Consider the following 23,075-nt stretch of genomic DNA (forward strand, 5'->3'; position numbering starts at 1 on the left):
GCCTAAGAAAACTTGAAATTAAAAATGATGTTAGCTGGGATTTGCATTGCAGTGATGCTGCAATGCAAAATCTTGAGAGAAATGAAGTATTATCAACAGCATCACACCCTAGGATGCCCTCTCTCCTTCCAACCAAGAGAGTAACTCCACACTGCACAGAACAAACCTAATCAGTTACCAGCATAGCTGTGGAAGGTATTGACATGTCAGTGTGGCTCTGTGCCTGTGATGGTCCTGACACTGTGCCACACTGGTATATCTAGGGTCCATAATGGTTGGGTTAATGCAAAGCCCAAGCCCACTGCAGCAAAAACTGTTTTTCAGTTTTATTTTTTGTAGATAAAAGGGAGAAGAGACATCCACTGTCTTACAGTCATCTGCAAAAAGTTTCTGCCTTCCCAAATGCTTAGGGTCTTTAGGAGGAAAGAAACAGACTGACTTCTCCAGTAAATTGTGAAAACATGCCCTTGACTGTTGCAGAGGTTCCTCAGTAAAACACAGCTGGATGGTTGCCAGTGAAGCCTCAGTACAGTAGTTGGCTAGGGAACAAGGATGCCCTGGCAACCACACGTTAGTAAGGATGCTGCATAATCTTTAGCAAACTGTTGTGTCCTAAGCCTGAGGGCGAAGTAGGGGGGGAAAGTCTGCTTCCCAGTGATTTACATAGGAGTTGCTGCACAGCAGCAAGGGAACACAATCTCCATGGATTGAAAGCAATGGTATAGTGATGGAGCATTAAAAGTTTCTGGCTAAAGAACTTTAAACAATTTTGCAGGTGCACTTACTCTTTCTTGTATCTGTTCGAAACTACAAAATGAGGCAATGGTTTTCATCATGGGATGGAAGATCTAAGGGAACATCACATCAACTCCTTTCAAGAAAAAAAAAAAAGCTTATGGAGGGTAAGGGAGAAAATCCAGGTTACGAAATGTAATTGCTTCAAAGTGCACTGACATCTTTTTGATCCATGATTTAGTTTTGCAGCCTTCAGCTCCTCCTTTGTGTAACTAAGTGTGCACCAGTGCACTGGGAATAGTCATATGTTTGATAAAGGTAGATGTCTTCTCTTGCTCTCTAAGAGCCTCATCAGGTCAATTCTTGCATTTTGAGGAGACAAGGTAGTCTCTCTTCAGAAAATTGCTATACCACTGCCATCACCTCCCCCACCCCAGCCTAAAACTTTCCAGGAGATATCATTCTTAAATGATTTCATAAATGCAGACTTCTGAGAAAAATACTAGGGATCAGACTATTATCTTAAAATACCAGTGGTACTTGCAGCCACTAAGAACTATGGCCACGTGCATTCATTAATTCTGCCTGCTATTGGCAACCCAAAATCTACAGCAGCTCTTCGTGAGGTTCAGGTGAGGTCTGGTGACTTCTAACATCCTGCACATGCAATTAGCTGGTTGCTCCTTTACGTGATAGGAACAGCCACTGCTAAGAAGCAGATTGATACCATCACAAGAGATTCTTGTTCACTGGGCAGTGGAACAAATTCTGGAGCAGATCTCATGTATTTCACAACAGTGGTGTATATATTATTTCAAGGCATTAGCTAATATTTATGAAGTATTTGAAATTCTCAGAGGAATCATGAAGTTGCTATAGGCATTATCACTGTTATAGTAACTGATAGGAAAATATTGTTTTTAATACATAAATGCTAATTTTGTTTTCTTTCATCTCTTTTGAGTATTTATGTGCTTTGTAAAATTCATTGTGTATTTTTCTGTGTGTCCTTTGATGTCTAGGAACTTTATAGTGATCTTAAATATTGATTTTTTTTTTAAAGTCTTTTTTTCATGCAGACCTTTAGGGGAGGTTTGCTAATGGTATGTACGTTTGTTTGAGTTAAATACTTTAATGCTAGGGGAGGAGATCAGTTTGACAAGGAATTCAACTGCTTTTGTTTTTGTTTTGTTTTTTTTTTAAAGGAGAGGACTGATGGATTCAAGAGTATTTGACTATATCTGGTTGACTGAACTGTTTCCTCAAGGAAGTATTCATTCAGTCAATGTTCTAAGGGTTAAGAAAACAGAAACCCACAGTTTTTAGTGAGTTGTTGTTATGTACGTTGCCAGGGGAACTGTAGCTGGAATGCTGAAATGTGTTGTTCCTCCCCAAACCCACAGGAGTGGAGCTTAAGTATGTTGGTGTACTCTAATCCTTGCAATTAGCTTCTATGTGGTAGGGGGCTTCTGGAACTGAATACATGTTAGTAACACAAGGCAACATTCCCACCATTCTGGTTGGAACATACTCATTACTTATGTGAATTACAATTTAAAGCAGAAAATGAAGTATATTAAAAGCCTCTCTTATTGCTTCTTCCTGAACCCCATCTTTTAGTGATACACACTATAGAAAATAAAGATCTTCAAGGAACATTCCTTAAGACTTAGGCAGGAGAAATCATGAGGTTGATTGATTTTGACACAGGTCTGTGTTGCCTCTCATGCAATTTTACTGGTGTATACTTGGATGAAATTCTATTGAAAATAACTGACAATAGAGGAAACAAATTTTAACTGTTTCCATTTTAATGATCAGGCTTTTGGACTGCCAACAACTCTGCAGAAAATCTAATCAAACTCTATTCATTGCCAGATCAACTGCTGTAAGAAAAATCTATATCTATATATCTGTAGAGTTCTACTTTGACTTAGATCCTTCAAGAAACCAGGAACAATTATGAGGTCCAAACCATTCCAAACCCTTCCATCACACCATCACTCTCAGCTACTGGTCCTTGGCTGCCACCATGCTTTTCCTCAAGTGGCCTGCTAGCAGCACCTAGTTGAGCTAAACCTAGCTCAGCAGCATTCAGGCCCTGTTTAAGTCAAATATTTTTCAAAGCAGAAATTGATCCACATCTTGGTTTATGCATTTATTCTGCTATGTGGTAGAATCTGCTTTTTGTTTTGTATATGTACATTCTCCTGTCACTCAACATAACTTTTTCTTAATGCCCAAGATAAACTAGCCATTTCTAATTCCAATGGACACAGAAAACAAAAATTACTTCCTCTATTACAGTTGTCCTTTAAACATTTCAAAGCCCTGTCTTTTCCTTTCTGTATACTGAACAATACTTTCCCAAACCATGGTTTCTAAATACCTGATTACTGTTTTTACCTTCTGTGACTCCAAAGGAGGAACAGCATCCTAGGCTATGGCTCCTGTGACAGACTACAAGTCTTCATCTGATCAGTGCAGAGGTAGATTACAAACATTTTATCCATGTAAATCCTGTGCATACATCCTACTGTGACATTTCTTTTTTTTTTTTTTTCGCTTCTGCCTCAGTACCAGAACATTAAAACATTGACCACCAAGCTTTCTGCATCCATATAAAACAGCAAACTTACTCTTTCAGTATGTCCTGGGATCTCCATCCTCCAGTTGTCCAAACTAATGATCGTCTGAACTGAAGAACAAGGAAGGAGACTGGTTCACTCTTCTGTCTTCCACAGCCCATTATCTCAAAGCTTTCTTCAAACTCTAACATTCATAGCAAGTAGAAAACCAGATCCACACGATCAGCGATAAGAAACCTAGGGGAGAGAATTTAGGTCTTCTATCAAAGGTCAGAAGCTAAGGGTCCTATTTCCACTGTGATCAGAACAAGTGGACAGTGCTGAAGGTAACTTGGGAGTGCTAACCGCTAGTTCACATTTCCCAACCACAGTGCTGGCACCATTTGCGTGAGACTTCCTGATGAAAACAATGTTTTCAAATAAAGAAGACATAAAATCCTGCTCTATGATTTCTGTGCTCTTTTGCTCCACGTCATTTGATTCTGTGAGGCAAAGAAGGGTAACTCAAGAAAGCATAAAATTTTGGTTTACTCTCTTGCCATCATTTACGCATCAAGGCTGCACTGAGATGCAGTGGCAAAAGCTGAACATGGCTTTCCTGCACTCTGCTTGGCGCAGGTTTGTATTCATCACCCAGACTTATCTACATTTTTGTTTAAGCAATCTCTTTAGATATCTAAAGTTTCTAAATTGAACTCAAAACAGAAGCTCTGAGACAAGCTCAGTCTGCTACATAGAAGACAACCTACAAAATGCAGAGGGAAACTGTAACCAAAGTTCTACACTCAGATTAATTCTGCAATGGGTACTAAACTCCAGAATCCTAACAATGCATAGGCATTCCTTACCTTGTTTTGTTTCTTGCCATTTGCAAAAAAAAATAGAAAGAAACAAAACGAGCAAAAAAAATTGCCTTTCCCCTTTTATTAGATACAGGAAACTCTTTTGTTTTGGCACTGCTTCTATTTGTCATTCACAAAGTTTGTTTTTCTCTCAAGTTTTTTGGGAGCTTTTTATTTCCTGTCAGAGTGTGGAGGAGAAAACTGTTTCGTCTGTAAGTTATGCACCCCTTACAGTGCCCCTTAGTTACACAGCACAAGGAAAAGAGAAACAGAATCCATGGCATCATGCAGAAATGCCGCACTATATAGTTTGCCCTGGTTAAACATTTCCAGAAAGGGAATGAGACAACACTGGAGATCCCAAACGTCTTTTGGCCATTGTGCTGCAGGGAATGCAGGCATTTTGGGTTAAACGTTCTGAAGGAGTGCTGGATTCTGGGCAAATTTTGGTTTCAGATCAGAGCTGCAAAGGTTAGAATTATTTCCCATTTGTAACACTAAAACAGTGTCTCCTCCATGCCTGAAAATGGTATCTGGTGCCCTGAAAAGAGATACTTAGATGGTGCAGGAGAGCTTCTGTTCAGTTTAGTCAGATTTCACTTACCTTTCTTAATCTTTATCCAAACAAGTGCGCTTGCAAAATAATGCACAAAGTCTTGCATGTACTGATATTAGTTCTATACAGTACGTAACTCTGTCATTTTCCCTTGTGCTTTGGGTATTCAGAGAGATGTCAAACTGGAAAGGAAAAAAAAAAAAGGCAATTTAATCAGATTTTACAAACCTTCCAAGAGGAAAGCTTTGCATATTTGGACAAAGTCTGAGATTGTCTCACTTGGTTCTCCTTACCCATTTTTTATTCAATTTATCTTGTTCTGAAGTGCACTGGTGAAGGAAGCTAAGTGATGAATCCAGTCAGCTCCTTACAGCTGCAAGGGTTTTCTGAATTATAGTTAGTGCATTTACGGACAGCAGTCCCTCATCAAACAGCAGGATGGATCAAATCACTGGATCGAGACAACAGCTTACATGAAATTTGAATGCATCTTGGGATTTGTGTTTGTTGCTTTTTCTTTGCTAGCAGTATTTGAACCTCCCTTGTTCCTATGCATATGCCTCACAACTCACCTTCAAGATTACTTTATTTTGTTTGTATTTATTCTCCTTAAAACATCATGCATTATTTAAAGTTTCAAGGACCTTTCAAAACTGACATCACTGACAAACTCCATGCAAAATGTTGGACAGTACAGCATCTTTTGGCTGTGCATTAAACTGGGAGACAACAGAATTGTAACTGTGTAAACAGGAAAAAAAAAAACAACACTCAATGTGCATGTTGTTAATATGGTAGCAGAAAATATGTTTCTACAGCAAAGTTACTATTGGTTAATAGAAAAGCCCTTTTCTAATCTGTAAGTATCGTTACCGTAAACTAAGAATTATAGTTTATCTGCTGTTCTGTCAATTAAATTTCTTTCTGTTATGTTCAATTAATTAGTTATTGGAAATAGAGCGAGGAAAGGATCCGTGCAATGAATCAAGCCTTTCAGCACACTCAGCTGCTGGGGATGGGGGCATACATCTTCTTTTCTGCAGCTATGTGGAGCAACAACAACAAGCGCCGAGCCCATGGCCTTTGGTTAGCCTCTGCATTTTTACACTAGGATTTGTTCAGTTGACATAAAATGGTAGCTGAGGCATTCCAAACCATCACTACAGGAGGCCTCTACAGGGGGAAACACAGACCCTAAACATGCTCCCCAGAGCCCCCCTAACCAGGTTCAAAGAATGCAGCTTTAACCACTGCTCAGAAGAAACCCCCACCAACTCAGAGGCCACCCTCTGCTCACAAAACCTAGTCCCTTCCCCGCAGGCATTTGGGATCCTTTGAAATGGAAAATTTATGCTGTACTGAAATAGTTCATACTATAATAAACAACTAGTGCCATCATTCTCCTGGTATTCAAAGCGCAATTAAACCTCATGTGAGTACAACGTTTGGGGTGCAGAGGTGGGGCTGTGGGGTGCAGGCAGTTCACCACCAGATATTTTTTCCCAGCAGAGCAGAATTTACTGCTGCTCCCCCAACTTGCTTGCCTTGCAGAGAAATCCCCACCCCCCTCCCCACGGTTACATGGGGGCTGGTGGGGGATTATATAACTTATAGGTCAATTTGTTGTTTGGGCAGAAGCGCTGCAAGAATGTGGTATGTTGGCCGAAGCTGTTTGTTTGCTTAAGTTCTCAGAGTTCAATGAGGTCATTTTCTCATCTTCCCTGTGTTTTCTGTATTTTCCACAGACCTGCCAGCCTCACACAACACCCTCTTTCTTCGCATTAGAAATGGAAACACGTCCTCTGCAGGAATTTTCCACTTAATAGCTCCTGCTTTCCTACCGGGGGCCTCAGTGCACCACCACTGCAATGCTGTATTTCTTTCCACTGCAGTTTGACATTTTGCAGCCAGAACAACGAGCGGCATTCACTCCATCCTGCTTTTTGAAAAACATATCTCTACAGGCACACAGAAAGCACCCGGTGCAGCCATCGCCACAGGAAAATGGCAGAGGTATTTAAGCATCATTACAGGTCACAAAGGATGTGGCATTGTCTCAGAATACTTTTTACAGATCTTTTATACAGCTTCTTTTCCTTTCTCCTCCATTCTCCCCCCCAACCCTTTTACACATATACACACACTAAAGCCTCTGCCCTGCTCTCCTATTACAAGCCAGGCTCGTGTTCTACGCTTGATTATAATTGTTTGCCTTTGTGAATTATTTCCTTTGCACAATGTTTGCAAACTGTATATAAGGTTCTGATATTGTGATGAGCAGAAATGCACACTGCAGGTGATCTCCGTGGTCAACAAGGAGCCTGCTTTAAAATGCGCCAAGTGACCTGTCAGAAAGCAGCAACATTTGCAAACTGTTTACTGCTAAGATGCAATGATGTGGTCTGAAATGCAGCAAGCTAAGGACTGGAGCAAAATGGGATCTCAGAGAGTCGGTCAAGCACAACATAGAATATTTTCTTTTTAGTATTATTATTATTTGTAAAGCTTGAGCTTTATTATAAATTATTAAAATGTAATTTCCCTTTGCTATTTCTGTGAAGTATTTGTATATTCCTTTACAGAAAGATAAATGTCTGGAGGTAAACATCATTTATAGCTGGAAGGAGGGTTTCCCCTGTCTGCATAGTGGTAGAGTCTCAGACAGCAAGGTCCCAGTAGGTCAGACTGGCACATTGAATTGAGTATCAAATGAAACTGGTATTCTGGAAAAAGGGTGGAAAGAGGAAGAGGGGTGTTAGTAAGGAGGTTGTTCAGGCCAGGAGGGTGGGCCACAGAAAGACAACGAGGAAAAAAATAGGATTGATGATTTGCAGGACACCTAGGGTATTTCTTTCAGGGGGTATTACTTCCACTTTTAACCAGGAACAAGAGCTGGTAGAAAAAAAAAAAAAAAAAAAGCGGCAGGAGCTGACAGCTTTGTGCTGATCAAAGGGAAGTAGCATTGAATGCCTGCCTTTGCTAGCTATTTATTAGAAAGAGAGAAGGGCTCCTTTGCCATTCTACTTGGGAGAGAAGGGATTAAAGATCAAAAAAGAAGGGAACTGACCTGACTTCTTTGTTCAGAAAATATTTCTCTTTTTCTTTTTTTTTTTTTTTCCTCCTGCATGTCATGCTGTCCACTATAAGACAAAAACACCCTTTCTTTTCAGTGTTGCTGCCTTTCTTTACTTCTTTACTCACTGAGCAAAATTTCTGGTGATGAACAATTCCTGCAGCATCTTTTTTTTTTTTTTTATGGTGAAGGAGGCCCCCCTTGAGAAAACTTAGTTAACTGTCTTTTAGCCTGATTAACCTAGGAAATAAAGTTTGAATGCACAGCTGGGATTCTATTAGGATCATCAGTTCACATAGATAACAGCAAAAGGTGTTAAAATGCACTTCACTGGTGCAAGTGATCTCATGTTGTAAAAATGATTATTCCCAGCAGAACAGGGAAGGATTAAGGGGCCACGTCTACATCTGGGAAACTCTGTAAGTGTTGTATTAGCATTAATACGTGTATTGATCACACACACAAAATAAGCACATAAGGATGGTAGCAAATGGCACAGTGCATTAAACCTGCTCTAAAGTCAGTGAAATGTGAGCGTCTTTACTCCCAGAATTGCAACAAAGCTGTTAAGCAGTTTCAATAAAACTGGCGAATGCCTGCTTGTATGATTGTGGATCATTGTGGATTACCTGCCATGTAAAAACTGTTATCAAAATAAGACTCTCTCATTGCAGAGATTTTGAAGGATTGTGGGGTAAATTTGGTATTCTATCTCTAAACCGAATGAACAACATATTTCCCCTGAATTTCATCACAGTGGCTCAACTGCTCATCTATATTCTCCAAACATGTCTGTTGCATGGACCAGAAGAGAACTGCTGCTTCTCACTGCGGATAAGAGTGAGACTAGATGACTGTGCAAGCAAGGCTGAGGTAGACATTTAAAAAAATAAACGGTGTTGACCAGACATTTGAATAACTCAGCAGTGAAGTGAATAGAACAAATAGAACAGAGTAAACAGAACAGTTGGAAGGCACCTTCAGAGATGATCTAGTCCAACTGCCTGATCACTGTAGGGCTAAGTAAAAGCACTGAGAGCATTAAAAGTGGGTGTAAAGCATTGAAGGCATTGTACAGAAAGGCATGGGGCATCAACTGCCTCTCAGGGAAGCCTGTTCTAGAGTGTGACCACCTTCACAGTAAAGAAATACTAACGTCCCCTGAACCTCCCTGGTGCATCTCTGTGCCATTCCCACACATCCTGTTCAATTCAGCTGAATACTAAAATCTGTTTCAACTGAAGAGCAACCACAAGCATCAAAATGATACATAACTAAATATGCATGATTTTAAAGCAAGATTTTTGATATTGTAATACCAAAATAAAGCTAGCAGTTGAAATACATGGAAAAAACCATCGGGTCTTTTCTGATCTACAACCTTCAGCACTACCCAAACAAATCCTTAAATGAAGCAAGTCCTCAAATGGAAATTAAAAATGTGAATCTCAAAAAATAGTTATCATGTTTGTGCTGTAATCTTTCAGCTATGCTATTTATTGACAATCACCATACTAGCACAGCATACAGGAAAGTTTTGGTAAAAACTACTTTAGCACCATGATAGATGGTGAAAGAAAGACAAATTACTGACTTTACTGCTAAAAATATTATAGTTACACATGTTCAAATCTTGTCAAGCAGTTGCCTCTTTCATTCCTGTATTAAAGATTTCTTTTAGTGGATATTTGAAATATTGTACGTGCCTATCACCACAGCAGTAACATTTGTTATTTTGCTCATCAAAATGTCACCTGCCTATCAAGATAGCTAGAATAAGTAGGAGTGGGAACTCTCATGGAGTCATACACAGGCTTTTTTTCTGCCAGCAGATGTATTATGAGAGGCACTCACAGTGGCACAGAATAGCAACAGAATTTAGCTTTCCTGACTGCAAAATTAAAGGAATTTTTTCATTATTATTTATTATTATTTAATTTTTGAGGCAGTTGCCTCAAAAAGATGTTTTAGAAATTGCTCCACAACGTTAAGGGAGGGGTAGCGGGACTGTTAGACCAGCCAGTTTCTGACAATAGAGGATTGTTCTCATAGTAGTTCGTATTTGTAAAGAACTTTGAAGATGAAGAGGACTCTGTAAATGCTTTTTAAGTACTATACCATTTTGAACATTCTTAGCGAGAACACTTGGTTGCTCTAAAAGTCTGAAGAAAACCTTAGCTGAGGGCCTAGTAAGAGCCAGGTGACAAAAGAGACAGGAAATAAGGATGCTAGATAAATGGAAAGCAAATTCTACACAGTGATGTAAAGACAAAATGAAAACCCAAGCCTATAAAAATACAGTGAGCTTTTCAGAAATGATACCATTATGACAAATGATCAACAAAGTTTAAAATGCACTGTGTTTCTCCACCTACCCCTTAGTAGATCTTAAGTACCCTTCAATGCCTTGGAGTCAGATTTCATGCCAAAATGTCTGTGTTACTAGTTTTGCAAGTGCTACCACTAATTGAAACCACGTAATACTGCAGTTCTAAAATAAGGCAGGCAGGGCATCCGTGCTGAAAAGCTACCCAGCAGGACAAACCCTTTGTTCTCTTCTAAAGCGAACTAGTTCAAGGAAATGTTGTCTAAATCATTACAACTAAATGTATGCTGAATTTCCTCCATACCATCCCCCCATCTATAATTTTCCTTGTTAGTTATCAAAGGACTTCACTTTTCTTGTCAACTGCAAAAATGGTTTTAATATGCACACTTGTCATTTCTAGGTGTATAAATTTTGCTTTTGCAGAGATCTTACATGGCACATATTGTTATCACCTGTGGGTAGGGTGGTTAATTAGCAGAGTCCAAGTCCTATTTTATTTCATTTATACCAGAGTAATTTAAACTAGAAAAATGATCACAGGCACACTCAGTAATTTAACTCGCTCCTTTCAAGGCTGATTTAGTAATTATATTTTAGTTGAATGTGTTCAGGAAGCTTTTACACTGCTTGTTTTCCTCAACAACATAGCCTCTCCTCCTTCCCAGCTCCCCTTCACCCTGGCTCTTTGTCTTTCTGGATAGTGGATTAGAAAATTGCAGCTGTCATTATTTTGTTGATTGTAAGATCTACAACTTGCAAAAAGAGTTAGGAGGGCTGGTGTTTTGCTTCCCCACGTACTTTCAGCACTACTTCCATTTGACCTAAAAGAACAGGGTAACAGACAGACCTGTGCTGTCAGGGCTGGGATGTCCGTGTGGATAACCACAGTGTGTAGACATAAACATCCCTTAACACCTGGTTTTTTAAACCTCAAAAGCTACCCTCATTGTTATTAGAAGTCACTGAGCAATATGCATGAACACCAGTGGAATGGGTAATACAGCTGTGGCCCAGACCTGAAGTGACCCAATTAAAGAACGTTCCCAGTCACAGTGGATGGAAAAACTGATAGTTGGGTGTAAATGGTAACTTGCAAATACCTGATTTGCAAGCTTGATATTGAAGGCCTTACCCACAGTGTTCCTCTTTTAAATCTATTGTTTTGGACACTGACTTCAAGGCTTAGGAGGATTTTCTGGTATGTAATGACTTGCAGAATCTTTTTTTTTTTTGCCTCATTTTTTGTGGTAATATCAAGATTCCAGAAAAGGATTGTACAGTTTTTCAGTTGAAACTGTAAAGTAGTAGACAAATAGGTAAGCACTTCCTTTCCAATGCTCCCGAAGGCCTGACCTTAACTGATGCTAAATGATACCCAATTAACCATATTCTCATCACAAGCACACAATACAATTAAGTCATCTTATAATTACCAGTATAAACTACCAGTTTATGGATGTCTGCTACAGATTATAAACCAAAGATCAAACTTTTAAGATTCATTCACGTTGAGAAATATTTTTGAATATGCTTTTCCTTGACTAAAAATTTTTACTTCAATATATCAAATAATGTGGTATGTACAAAAAAATATTTCCTGAACATTGGTTATCTCATCTGCGGGGAAGCAAAATCTCAACGGTAACATCACTTGTAATTTAGACTGCTGGTGGCAAAGTTATTTCTTTCCTTGAGTCCAGGTCTTTGGAGACACTGTTTAGTCTTTGAGTAATGGGAAACCTTTTGTGGATATGGAACTTCTAAGGGGAAGGGAAGGGTTTTCTTTAAAACAAGAAAAATGTCTGTGGAATTTGTTTGAACTTACAGTCTGTGATTAATGATTCTCTATTCATTGAAAAACTGTAGCTCTCGTTAAGTCATTAACTGAAAAAAAAAAAAAAATTACACCTAAGAAATCCAAGGATCAACCTTTTTTCTGGTCAGTGAAAACAAAGGGGACTGCAGCACTATTAGCCTCAAATTTTGAGGAAGAAGCCTGATATCTTATTGCTTTCTCTCTGCTTTACTAAAGACAATTCCTGAACTTTGCCAGGGGTTGCACATTGCTTGTCTAGGTTAATAGGTGAGTTATCAGAATGCAAGATATATGTCAGCAATCAAAGAATTAATGAGCAGAATTTTGAAAGCTGAGGAAGCCTTTGCAAATCCCCAAAATAGAGAGAAATCTGTTCTTGAATCTTCTGAAGTGAATTGTTAGGGCAGCTGCTGCTATACTTAAAGCAGAGTGAATAGACAAAGAGGTTCAGATGCATGAGCTATGCTTAATCACCAAATAATAACAAGAAGGAACTCCTTAAAAACCCTCTATGAGATCACGCTCAAATTAGCTACACATTCAAGTTTTAGAGCAACAATTTCCTCACTTCTATTTATGGGAAAATTGTAGTATTTATACCAGCCTCAGAACTTCCTGCATCACATGGCACAGATGATTTTCTAATTGATTCACCCTCTATATTTCTTCATCCATGGTCCCATTGCAGATTTTTTCACTGTGGAGCTCAGAGAATGTAAAGCTCTCCTCAAGGTCCCCCCCGGATAATATTTGGGTGTGAAGAATAGAAAAATTAGCAAAACTTTCCTGATGCCTAAAAAAGTGTTTTTCCTTTGAGACTTCGTGATCTGAGCTGTATTTATCTGCTTACTGCTTTTTTTCACAGTGAACAGCGACAGAAGGATGGACAAGAATTTGATTTTTATGCAGTTCTTTTCACACTGAAGTTATTCCACTAGATGTAGGCAAGCAGTGTGCCTTGTCAGAGGCTGTTAAGTGTGTTTGCTGGATAAGCAGAATAGAGCAGTCAATTTGTGGTTAATGATAATTTTCATAAAGCTCCAGACAATGCTAGCTTTTTTCAGTGGGATAGTAAAAACAACTTGGCAGGACACTCAAGGGGTAGCAGTATATCCCCAATTTTTTTCCTTCTCTTCTTTCCTCTCTTACCAAAAATCTTTAGTTCTTGGAACCAAGGGAGTAGCAACCTGAATTTTGCCTTTCATCTCCTCCTTAATGTACCTTTTTCTCATTCATTCAGACATAAAATACTACACTTCACTGCATAAATGATGAAATATTGCAGGAGTGCATTTCAATGCTATTAGATGCCTAAACATGCAGTTAGGAGCACAGCAGGAATTTTCAAAGGGGAACAAACAGAACCAGAATCATCTTGCTGTATTTCCTCCTAAGAGTCACTGGTCCAACAGCAATTTCTACAGGAGCAGGGTTGAATCATTTTGGTTAAATTAAGAGGAAGCTTGAATTGGACATTTATTGGACACTCACCTCTGGTGTGGAGCAACAGAGTGCCTGTCCCCCAATCAGAGTAAACACCGATATCGAGTCATTTGGCAAAGTCTGATCACCTACTCTGCAGCTCAGAATCACCCCTAGTATAGGGGTTAAAAGTTTCTCAGGAGGGAAAAGGCTCAAATAAAGTTCTCTCATCAAATGGGTGAATGATCTGAACATTGCTGGGTTTTTCACCGCTGGGAAAGAAGGGAACTTTTTCAATTTCTTGCATGTATAAATCATGCCTCCCAACATATCCAGTACTCGGACTTAGACAAACAGAAACATAATACAAATCAATGCCTGAAAGGAAAAGACTAAGTTTTTCAGATAGCTTAGTGAAAATAAATGTCAGTTTTGGGTCAACTGATACATTTCATTTCACCTCAAATCAATTGTTCACACAAGTCTAAATAATTGTTGCTAGAACCACACTACAGAAGCTATTGGCAGGAGCACAGCCAAACCTGAATGCTCTAAGGCTGCCTGGACAGACGATGTTCAGGCAGTAGAGGAGAAATAGGCATATTATCAACTGACTACATGAAAAATATAGTATTCCTTCTCTCTTTTTCTACTTACCTCCACTGAAGGTGTCTCTACCATACAGCATTCCACCCTTCCTCATCACCTCAAGTTTCACTGAAATATTTCCTGTAGGGCTCTGGTACTGCTGCTGAGCTCAAGATGCCAGGTCCACCCCACTTCTGCTTAAAAACTTTGAGAGCAGTACATGACCAGGGCACCAGTCAGTGGTGTCAGGAGTCTCTGTCACACTTGTTTAAAACAAGTACAAAAGGACTAGGCAAGCTGGATGAAGACCTAATGGGAAAACAGAAGGGTGAAGGTCATACTTCATGAATCCTTATGAATAAAGGGGTTTATACTACCGAGCTGAGCTTGCTGACAAACCAGCTGTCGAAGAAGCACTCCTGCTGTGAACATGGAAACCATTTAGGTATGGATGGGAGGAAGAATATCCTAGCTGGGCAAATTTACATACCTTGTTCTAGAAGGACTAAAAAATACATGCCAAGGAGAGTTATTCATTCAGTAGTTCCTTCACTATTCATAGAATCATAGAATCAGAAGGTTGGAAACGATCTATAAGATCATCTAGTCCAACCGTCTTCTCATTACCACTGCTACCACAAGGTACTAAACCACATCTTGCAGCTCCTCATCCAGATGCCTCTTGAACACTGTCAGGAACAGCGACTCCACCAGCTCCCTGGGCAGCCATTCCAGCTGCTTGACTATCTGACTGTGTCAAGCAAATGTACAGGCAGATGCAGCAGCATTTCCTTTCTTAAAAAACAAAACAAAACAAAACAACCTAGGTCAAAATAATATCATTGAATCATAGAATCACAAGGTTGGAAAAAACCTGCAAGATTATCTAGTCCAACTGTCCTCCCATTACCGTTGGTACCACAAGACTCTAAACCATACCTCATAGCTCCTCATCCAGACACTCTCTTGAACAATGCCAGGAACGGTGACTCCACCACTTCACTGGGCAGGCCATTCCAGTGTCTGACCACTCTCTGAGAGATAGAAATATATTGTCATTAGAAAATATTCAGCTCTGATCTTACTGTTAATTACAGCTGTTCATAAGGGCATTATAAGGGCAGTCCAGAAAGGACCAATAAAGGACATATAGCTATTCTTATACATATATCACTACTCCGTTGTCTATTCCCATTGCTTTGTGGGTACTGTAGATAATTTGAATTAAATTTCTCAGGCTTGTGCTGGCTGCACAAACAAGGGTAAAGAAGCTTACTACAGGTAAGAACCAATTCTATGGTGAATAATTCATCACCTGCATCCCAATTTTCTATTGCTTAATCTCACAATCTGTCTACCATTTTAGAGGCCTCTACATCTACCAGAGAGTTTGTCAGATAAGGACAGTTTGATCTTTAAAAAAAAAAAAAAAAAAAGCAGATGGCAGCTTGGCTAGGGATGAGTGTTTCTTATGTACCCTGGCTTTATGTTTCAGGGGGGTGAATCTTGGGAATGTAACCATTCCCTTGAGAGCTCAGTTTCCTTCATCAACAGCCACTGCTAGCAGAGGTCTGGCAACTTTTGATGGAGAACACCAACATCAAGGCATCTTCCCTAACTGATAGAGCTCCTCCTGGAGCAGGCCACACGACAGCTGGTGTTGGAGCCATTGACGACGGATTTAGATTTTTCCATCTAAAAATCACTGCATATTATCTGCTCATAAGCCAGAAGATCTCTTCAGTCCTCAGCACAGCTTTTATTCTTCCCAAAACACAGCCTGTCTCACTACAGCTCTCCATCCCTGCAGGATGTCTTTAGAAGATCACCTGTCTTTCAGTTTGTGTTAATCTCTGCCCTATGCACGTCAGCTTGGAGGCAGTGCTAATCAGCCAAGTAGCAGCTGAGAGCAGAGGGGCAGCATGGCAAACGGCCAGCTAGATGGGCTTAAATGGAGAGGTGGAAGGGACTGTAGTCTCTATATAGCAGCGCAGATAGCACGTTCTCAGAGCCAGCACTGTATGGCACAAATGCTTCAGATTGAGACTGCTAACAGATCTTTTACTGCAGCCAATGTTCCATACTAATTGTACACCAGACAACTCTTGCTCTTCAATAACTCCTTTGCAAGGAAACTTGTCCTGACCTTTCTCTGTCAGGCACAAGGTGATGCCCTTGAAGTAGGATGAACATATGCACAAACTATCTTCATCCTGATCTCAATGCTATGAAGACTGTTTAGTGGTGGGAGTGACCCAGCAAAGAGTATGATTAGGAATCCTAAAATTCAAAGTACTTGGTCATCATCTCTTAGGAGCAGGAATCTACCTATGCTATTGTTTTTCCACCTGTGTTCAGGCACGCAGGAGTGCAAAGTCTTAGGTAAACCTTTCTGGTATTCCTGTAGAATGGAATGAACATGAGAAGAGAACTCTGTGCTCAACCCATTATGAAGAAAATCATATTTGTATTTGTACCTATTGAAACTGCTCAGGGATAACACTTTTTTCTTCAAGAGTACAGTTTGCCAGCATAAAATTAATTCTAAGCTCAGCTTGTACCTTGGAGAGATAAGGCACAAGGTAGCAGAATTTCTTCTTTTATTTGGTTGTTAATTTTTCATTTGGGCAAGGCTGAAAACACACTAGATGCTGTACAAGCATGCCCAGAGGGAGGAAAAAAAGATATACTGAATCATTTACAGAGAAGAGGTTGGTGCAGACTTTCTGCTGGGGTAATCAGGCAGGGGACATAGGATTAATGTCTCCTCATTATTAAACTTTGGTATGCTTGTCATAACCTTCCACCAGCTTTTGCATTTGCTGACTAAAACCTGGCTACCAGATGGCGTTATTTGGCTTTGCCTCTGCTTCTGAGACACCCTAGTATCTTCTTGTATTCTCTCCAGAACCCCTTGGTGTGTTGTTATACAGCAAGAAGAGTGAGTCTGGCACCTTTCATTAGCAAACCATGCAATAAATAGCACAAGATCCACAGGAACAAGCTGATGCTGTTTAGATGCTCACTTAAGTCTATCATTTTTCTGGCTGATCTTCTCTGGATTTTAATTTTTATAATCATTTCATATGTCTATTTTAATTTCTGAATTTGTTTTTCTTTTTACCTTTCTGCACCACGAAAAGTAGATAAAAGCTTCAGTCATCTCATTTCTCTCCCATTAGTTTTCTGTACTTACAATTCTAATGCCAGTATTAACTGAAGTTAACCTCTACATTTGCTGATATAAATAGAAAGCAATTTGGCTCCAGTATATCTTCCACCATCTTCCAAATATTTATATCCTGCAGTGTTTTTGGTCCTCTGCCTCACCCCAGTCATACCTGTCAATATTGTTTGGCTTTTTACACACATTATCAAAAATCGTGCAACAAAACTGACTTTTGTAAGCAGAATTTTCACCCATTAAGTTCTTGTGAAGCAAATTATGAGGTTAAGAAGTTGTAGTGTTTCCTAACCAGTTGAGCAATTAACATTGCATGCTCCTGATAGCTAAATTTTAGTTCTATTTATATTCTTCTTATATTCTCTATTCTTCTCAGTCCAGGACAACCCTTTATTAGCACAAAGTGCTGCTGTTGAGCTCTGCCTTCCATCTCCTATCTGGCTGAAGTATCAGTGGCAGCTATCTCCAGCCTTAGGCAGTGCAGAACTGTATTTTGTAGTCTACACAGTTGTCTTTAACGGCTCCGCAGAACAATCACATTTGTTAAAACTTCCAGAAGATCTTTTAAAACAGGAGATTAGTAAGCCTTAGTTATCAATTTTTATCAGTCAAGATTGAAGTAAAAATCCCTTGTTGTAAAAAGAAGTTTAGTTCTTCAGCTGCAGTTCCACTGAGGAAACCATTACCAGGCCTGCAAGATCCCTGGCTTGGTGCAGCAGTGACTGAAAGGCAACTTTATACTTGTTATTTCCAAGGGCTCAGGCCAGGCAGTGAACATCTCCGCTGCTTCTGGCTGTGCCCTGAGACCCCATAGCCTCTCCAGCTCTTCTCAGAGGTGGCTCCTTTTGGAGCCGGACCAGAACTTCTGCAAATGCTGGTTGCACTAAAGAAGTATGTGCATGGAACATGGACTCTGCACTAGGAAAACCCCTCAGTAGGATCTATTTATGATTATTTCATGATGGCTTGTCACTAACTAATATTAAAGGTATAAAAGGAAAATCCGCGGTCTTTTGCTTGTACATGTAAGGAAGGACCTTGACATCTTGCTCCCATGCGTTGCATTGTCTCTTGCAGAAAGCCTCTTCAGACAGGATTTGGTGCAAACTACAGTGCACTTCCACACACATTTGCCTCCAATATCAGTTCTGTTTTCCGTAGCTAAATCTTAAGGACCTGGTCACAAAACTTTGGGACTGCATGGTTCCATTTGGCAGTTCTTCTTAGTAATATATTTCACTCTACCACGCTTGAAAAGTCTTACAGCTAAATTGCACACAGCCATCTGTAGATAAAGCAGTGAACATAGGTTCTATAGCTATTCAATTATTGTATTTCTACAATGCAATTCCTTGCTCATTTAAGTAAATAATGCATATGAGCACAATAAATCCCTGCAGCAATATCATATTCTACATACAAAGCCATACTTATCACCTACTTTTGAATTCTTCTAGTGACATTAGAGAAATCCAGTGACATGAAAAGAAGGAATAAACTTTATTAACTTGGTCCCTCAGTATCCCTAAAGGACCAAGTTCTGCCATCATCTGTCCTTGAACATGCGATTTTTTTCTCTTTGTAATCCAAGATGGAGCTTGGGACAAAGGTAATTACACTCCCAAAATATACCACTACATGGAGTCATTCCTTGTAAGGAAGAGAAACAAATGTTGCCTTTTGTCTCTCTCACCTGATAATTCAGTGCTGTATTGTTTCTTTCTTCTCAGTAAACACACAATAAATCCGCCATCTCTTGTACTTCTTAGGTCATTCAAGCTGACATCTTATTGAAACCCAATAATAAATAAGACAAACCTCAGATATCTGTGTTGATGCATGAGCAGTATGGGAGGCTTCTTGCAGCTTTCATGTTAGTTTTTTTGATGTCCACAAGGTAGGGTCTGCAGTGACAGAACTGATAATTGCAGGTAAATTTTCTTCATCCCTTGTCTTGCTTGCAGGGCAGTGCTAGGTAGCAACAGAGCCTGGTATGAAAAGTAACATTCATAGTTGAAATTAAAAGACAGTTGTTTCTGCTGGAGACCCTTTGCTAGAAACTATCTTGGTTGCATTACCTCTGCTACCTCATGGGTAGCAGAGGAAAGGTTTCCGTTTGTTTATAGAATTTGTATGTATGCACAATTAATATGAGTAAATAAATTTTCCATATAGGATCTCTCAGGAAACCATGAAATAATAGCATTAACTGAAACCAATGAACTTAGCAAAGACCTGATGAGACACTCCTCCCAGTGGAGAACATCACTCACAAAAGCAGGGACAAATCTTTGTGGTCAGGCTTAGGGCTGATCCCCTCTGTGTTACAAACATTACTGCAGCAGCCCTCATGCTCTATCCTTCTCTAGAGGTCTCCGTACCATTGCCCGGGAGAGCCATTATATGATTCACACTGCGAGTGTCTCTCACACTGCTGTCCTTGCAACACAGCTCTCTTTGGAGATGCAAACCTCTCCAGCTGCATAGAAGTGCTGAGAAGACTTCTCTCAATGAACATAAAGGGGGTTTACTAGTGATGTCAGTGAGGTCAGGCTCCCACCTCTAGTTCAAGCAAGACTGAAAACACTGAGATCAGGTGACTGGGGAATCATGCAAGAATTACAGCTACCAGACTGAAACACGGTAGGCTGCCATGTAAATCTTTGGTGTAGCAGGGGATCAATGACTATCAATTCAGTTTTATGAGCATATATTTATTTATTGATGCCACCATTTCGAGGCAGAGCTTACATGTCCTAGGGTAGTACTGCAAAGCTCCCACACCTTGTTATACAGATGCATGTAAATCTGTCATTTGTAGTAAATGAACTCAGAAAGATTTATTTTGGAAGCTGCCTTTCCAAACTATTCTAATGTTAGCTCCAAGCAAACATGCATACAAAAGCCTTACAACCACGTGTGGAGAAGCAAGTTGTTAGTAGCATTTGTACCACCTGTCCTAGGGAGCTACTTTGAGCCCATGTGATGTGCCAGTAACAGAAAGGTCAGAATGAAGGTGCTGGGAAGTGGAATGGCAGGGTCATATTTTAGCAGGGTGCAACTGTGCTGGTGCATCGACCGCTTGGCTCCCCTGTCTGTCTGAGTCCTGGGACTGCTGTTTGGCTTAGGCACAGCACAAAAGAGTAGTATTGCACCCTCCTGCAAGCAGACCTGTGCATGATGTCCTGCAGGGGGGACCAGGAGGGGGTCTGATGAAGAGAAACGAGCAAGCTGTGCTCAGCTTCTAGAGCAGGAAACAGGGACGAAGAGTCAGAGCAGGTCACCTGCTTCAGCAGCTCTGATGGCATCCCAAAACAACAGAGCTTAGAAGTCCATACAGACCCTGAGCAGAGCCAGAAGTGTACACAACCAAGGCAACTAAGCGCAAGACCTGGAGAGCTCAACCTCAGGCAGCAAACAGGAGAGAAATCGCAGAATTTTGCTAAGTCTGAGGAAGCCCCAACCTCGTTTCTGATCTGGAGTTACTCTTCCTAGCATACACCACATTGAATGAATACATAACATATCTCTAATTAATGTCTAGGGAAAGGCTTTTTCTGGAGAGCCCCAGACTGCCTTAATTTTCAGGATGATATTCATCCATGGCACAATGACTTTGCAGTAAAATTTGATTAATAAATCAGAGACAGATCACACTTGACAGATGCATCAGCAAATACAAAACAACCTTTCCTATCATCAGACCTGCCCCAATGTTGAAAAGAGAGACATGATCAGAAATTTTTTACTAAATGTATTTTCATGGGTTATTCCACATTGGCAAAACAATTTCTCAAGAAGTACAGATTCAACTAGTTTTAGATGTGAGTATTTCTGTGGTGCAAACCACTTTCAATCAGAAAGAAAAAAAGGAAAATCAGTGAATCAAAAAATGTGAATTTTTCCAATTTAAAATAGAGAAATGTAATAGTTCTGTTTTTATAATATATTCTAAGGACCACATTTTGTGTTCCAGGGTGGAAAAAATTTGAAATCTTTAAAGTTATCACAAAACAGATATTGTTGTTCTCTGGCAATCTATATTAAGCAGGCTTGAAGTCATAAGAAATACTCTAAGAAATGATAAGTGTAAAGAAAAAGAGAGGTAGGGGCAACTGAGAAATATTACTGTATGCTTACTTCAGCAAAACAGCGGTCTGTTGTCGTCTCCCTGACTCCAAAGACTGTAATATCTTACGTGTAACACATTAAGTCTTTGGAATGAAATAACCTCAGACAAGTGAGGACCCAACCACAGAGCATCTAATAATATCATAGCACAAAGAGACTTTTTTTTTTTTTTCTTAAAGTTGCCTTTATCTCTCTCCAAATAGCTGTGCAGATGTATAGCCCAGCCAAGCAACTCCACAAATATTAACACTTGTGAATAGCTGATAAATTCTGCAAAAGCCAATGTCTCTACTAGCTCTGCAATAAATAGAGACTGGAATTTATCAGATTAATAGTTGCAGTGTTGCAGTCTAAAGCCAAAAGCCAGAGACTTTTTATAATGGCAAAAAATGTAAGATAGCACCTTTTAAATGCTTTCATATTTCTGAAGAGAACTTTCATGCTGTTTCTTAGCTCATGAAATCATTATTTCTGGAGGACTTATCAACACCTAGCTTACCAGCTGGTGGGTGGGCCGGCCCTTCCCTGTTGGCTTGTCTTTAAAGGATGGCATCAAAATCAGTGAAGAAAGTGGCAGTGATTGCTAGTACAATTTCCTGCTTTAAATACAATGAATAAATCAGCATACAGAGTGAACTAAAACAGAATGCTAATCAGGATAGATGGTGAGCTTGCTGCCTGTCTTTCCATGCTCATCCTAAGCTGTTCCACTGGCCAGTGAGGCTGAAAGCCCTTTGGGACCCAGGATGTATCATGCTAGTATCTGTGCAGTCCTTGTCACATTTACAGTTCTGCATTACTATTAAAGCCAACTTGCAGATTGCAGTGTTGTGCAGAAAATTAAATGCTTACTAAAATTAACGGCACTGTGGAGCTCAAACACAGTGCCTGTCTACTTTGATCCATTATAGAGTGTATGTCCTCATCCCTTGCTTGTACAGCAGAGTTCCCCTGATATGCAGCTGAACTCTGCAATTGCTACAAAAAGCATTTTACTGCATATACTTCGAAGGAGACAAACAGTGAGGCTCCATAAATGTGCTGTAGTATACTGAGAGAGAAACAAAAACATGCAGTATGAATTTATTTTTGATAACAGTCTCAGAAATAATGCTAGTTATTTCAAGTCGCCCTTGGAGTTACTGCTCCAAAGGAATGTGCTAAATCCTATGCATTTCTCATGTGTCTATTTGAATATGAAGATTCAACAGCATGAGGTTACATCTGTTCTAAAAAAAAGGATCAGGGCTTGGCATCTTGGTGTTCACTGTGCTACAATTTGTCGGGTTCCTTGCAATGTTGCTAAGATCTACACTTTTAATATTGGCTAGCAATACTGCCATTTTTTGATTGTAAGCCCAAATTGCCATACAAATGCTGGATGTTCTGAGAATGAGTGCTCTATGCCGCTTTGAAAAGCCTTAAATGAAAAATACAATATTATTTTGGGAGGCTCTCTAGAATTATAAACTGCCTAAAGATACGAGTATTTCAAGTGCTCCTGAAGATAACAGTGCATGAAAACCTCATGCAAGAGTATTCTGAGATGCAGAGCTTACTTCCCATTATATCTCTCTTCTACAGCTGATAAAACATTATCTGCTACTTCTTTCAGAATTCATGAGAGGCTCTATGAGACTTAAAAATATCATGAATTTGGACTTGCTGAGCTGAGTCAGACACCCTGTTGCTCTGTTGAGGAGTATATACTAAGATCTGACTTATTCAAAGGCAAAAAGAACTCTATTTTTTCCACGTGTGTGAATTTTGCAAGTCATCCCAGTACTTTTGGATAACGCTACATGGTCTGA

The 23,075-nt window shown here is 39.8% G+C and overlaps 1 long non-coding RNA gene across 1 annotated transcript in view; it reads right to left on the minus strand.

The window, feature by feature from the left end:
• The window catches only part of LOC125697467 (uncharacterized), a 49,234-nt gene extending 34,500 nt beyond the window's left edge, over positions 1-14,734 (minus strand). The window contains exons 1-3 of the long non-coding RNA XR_007378806.1: positions 14,019-14,734; positions 4,770-4,903; positions 3,375-3,560 (exon numbers count right to left, since the gene is read on the minus strand). This is a non-coding gene — a long non-coding RNA (uncharacterized LOC125697467). The remainder of the gene's footprint in view (positions 1-3,374; positions 3,561-4,769; positions 4,904-14,018) is intronic.
• Positions 14,735-23,075: the final 8,341 nt, after the last annotated feature.

Source organism: Lagopus muta, chromosome 9 (genome assembly GCF_023343835.1).
Source record: "Lagopus muta isolate bLagMut1 chromosome 9, bLagMut1 primary, whole genome shotgun sequence".
Lineage (NCBI taxonomy): Eukaryota > Metazoa > Chordata > Aves > Galliformes > Phasianidae > Lagopus > Lagopus muta.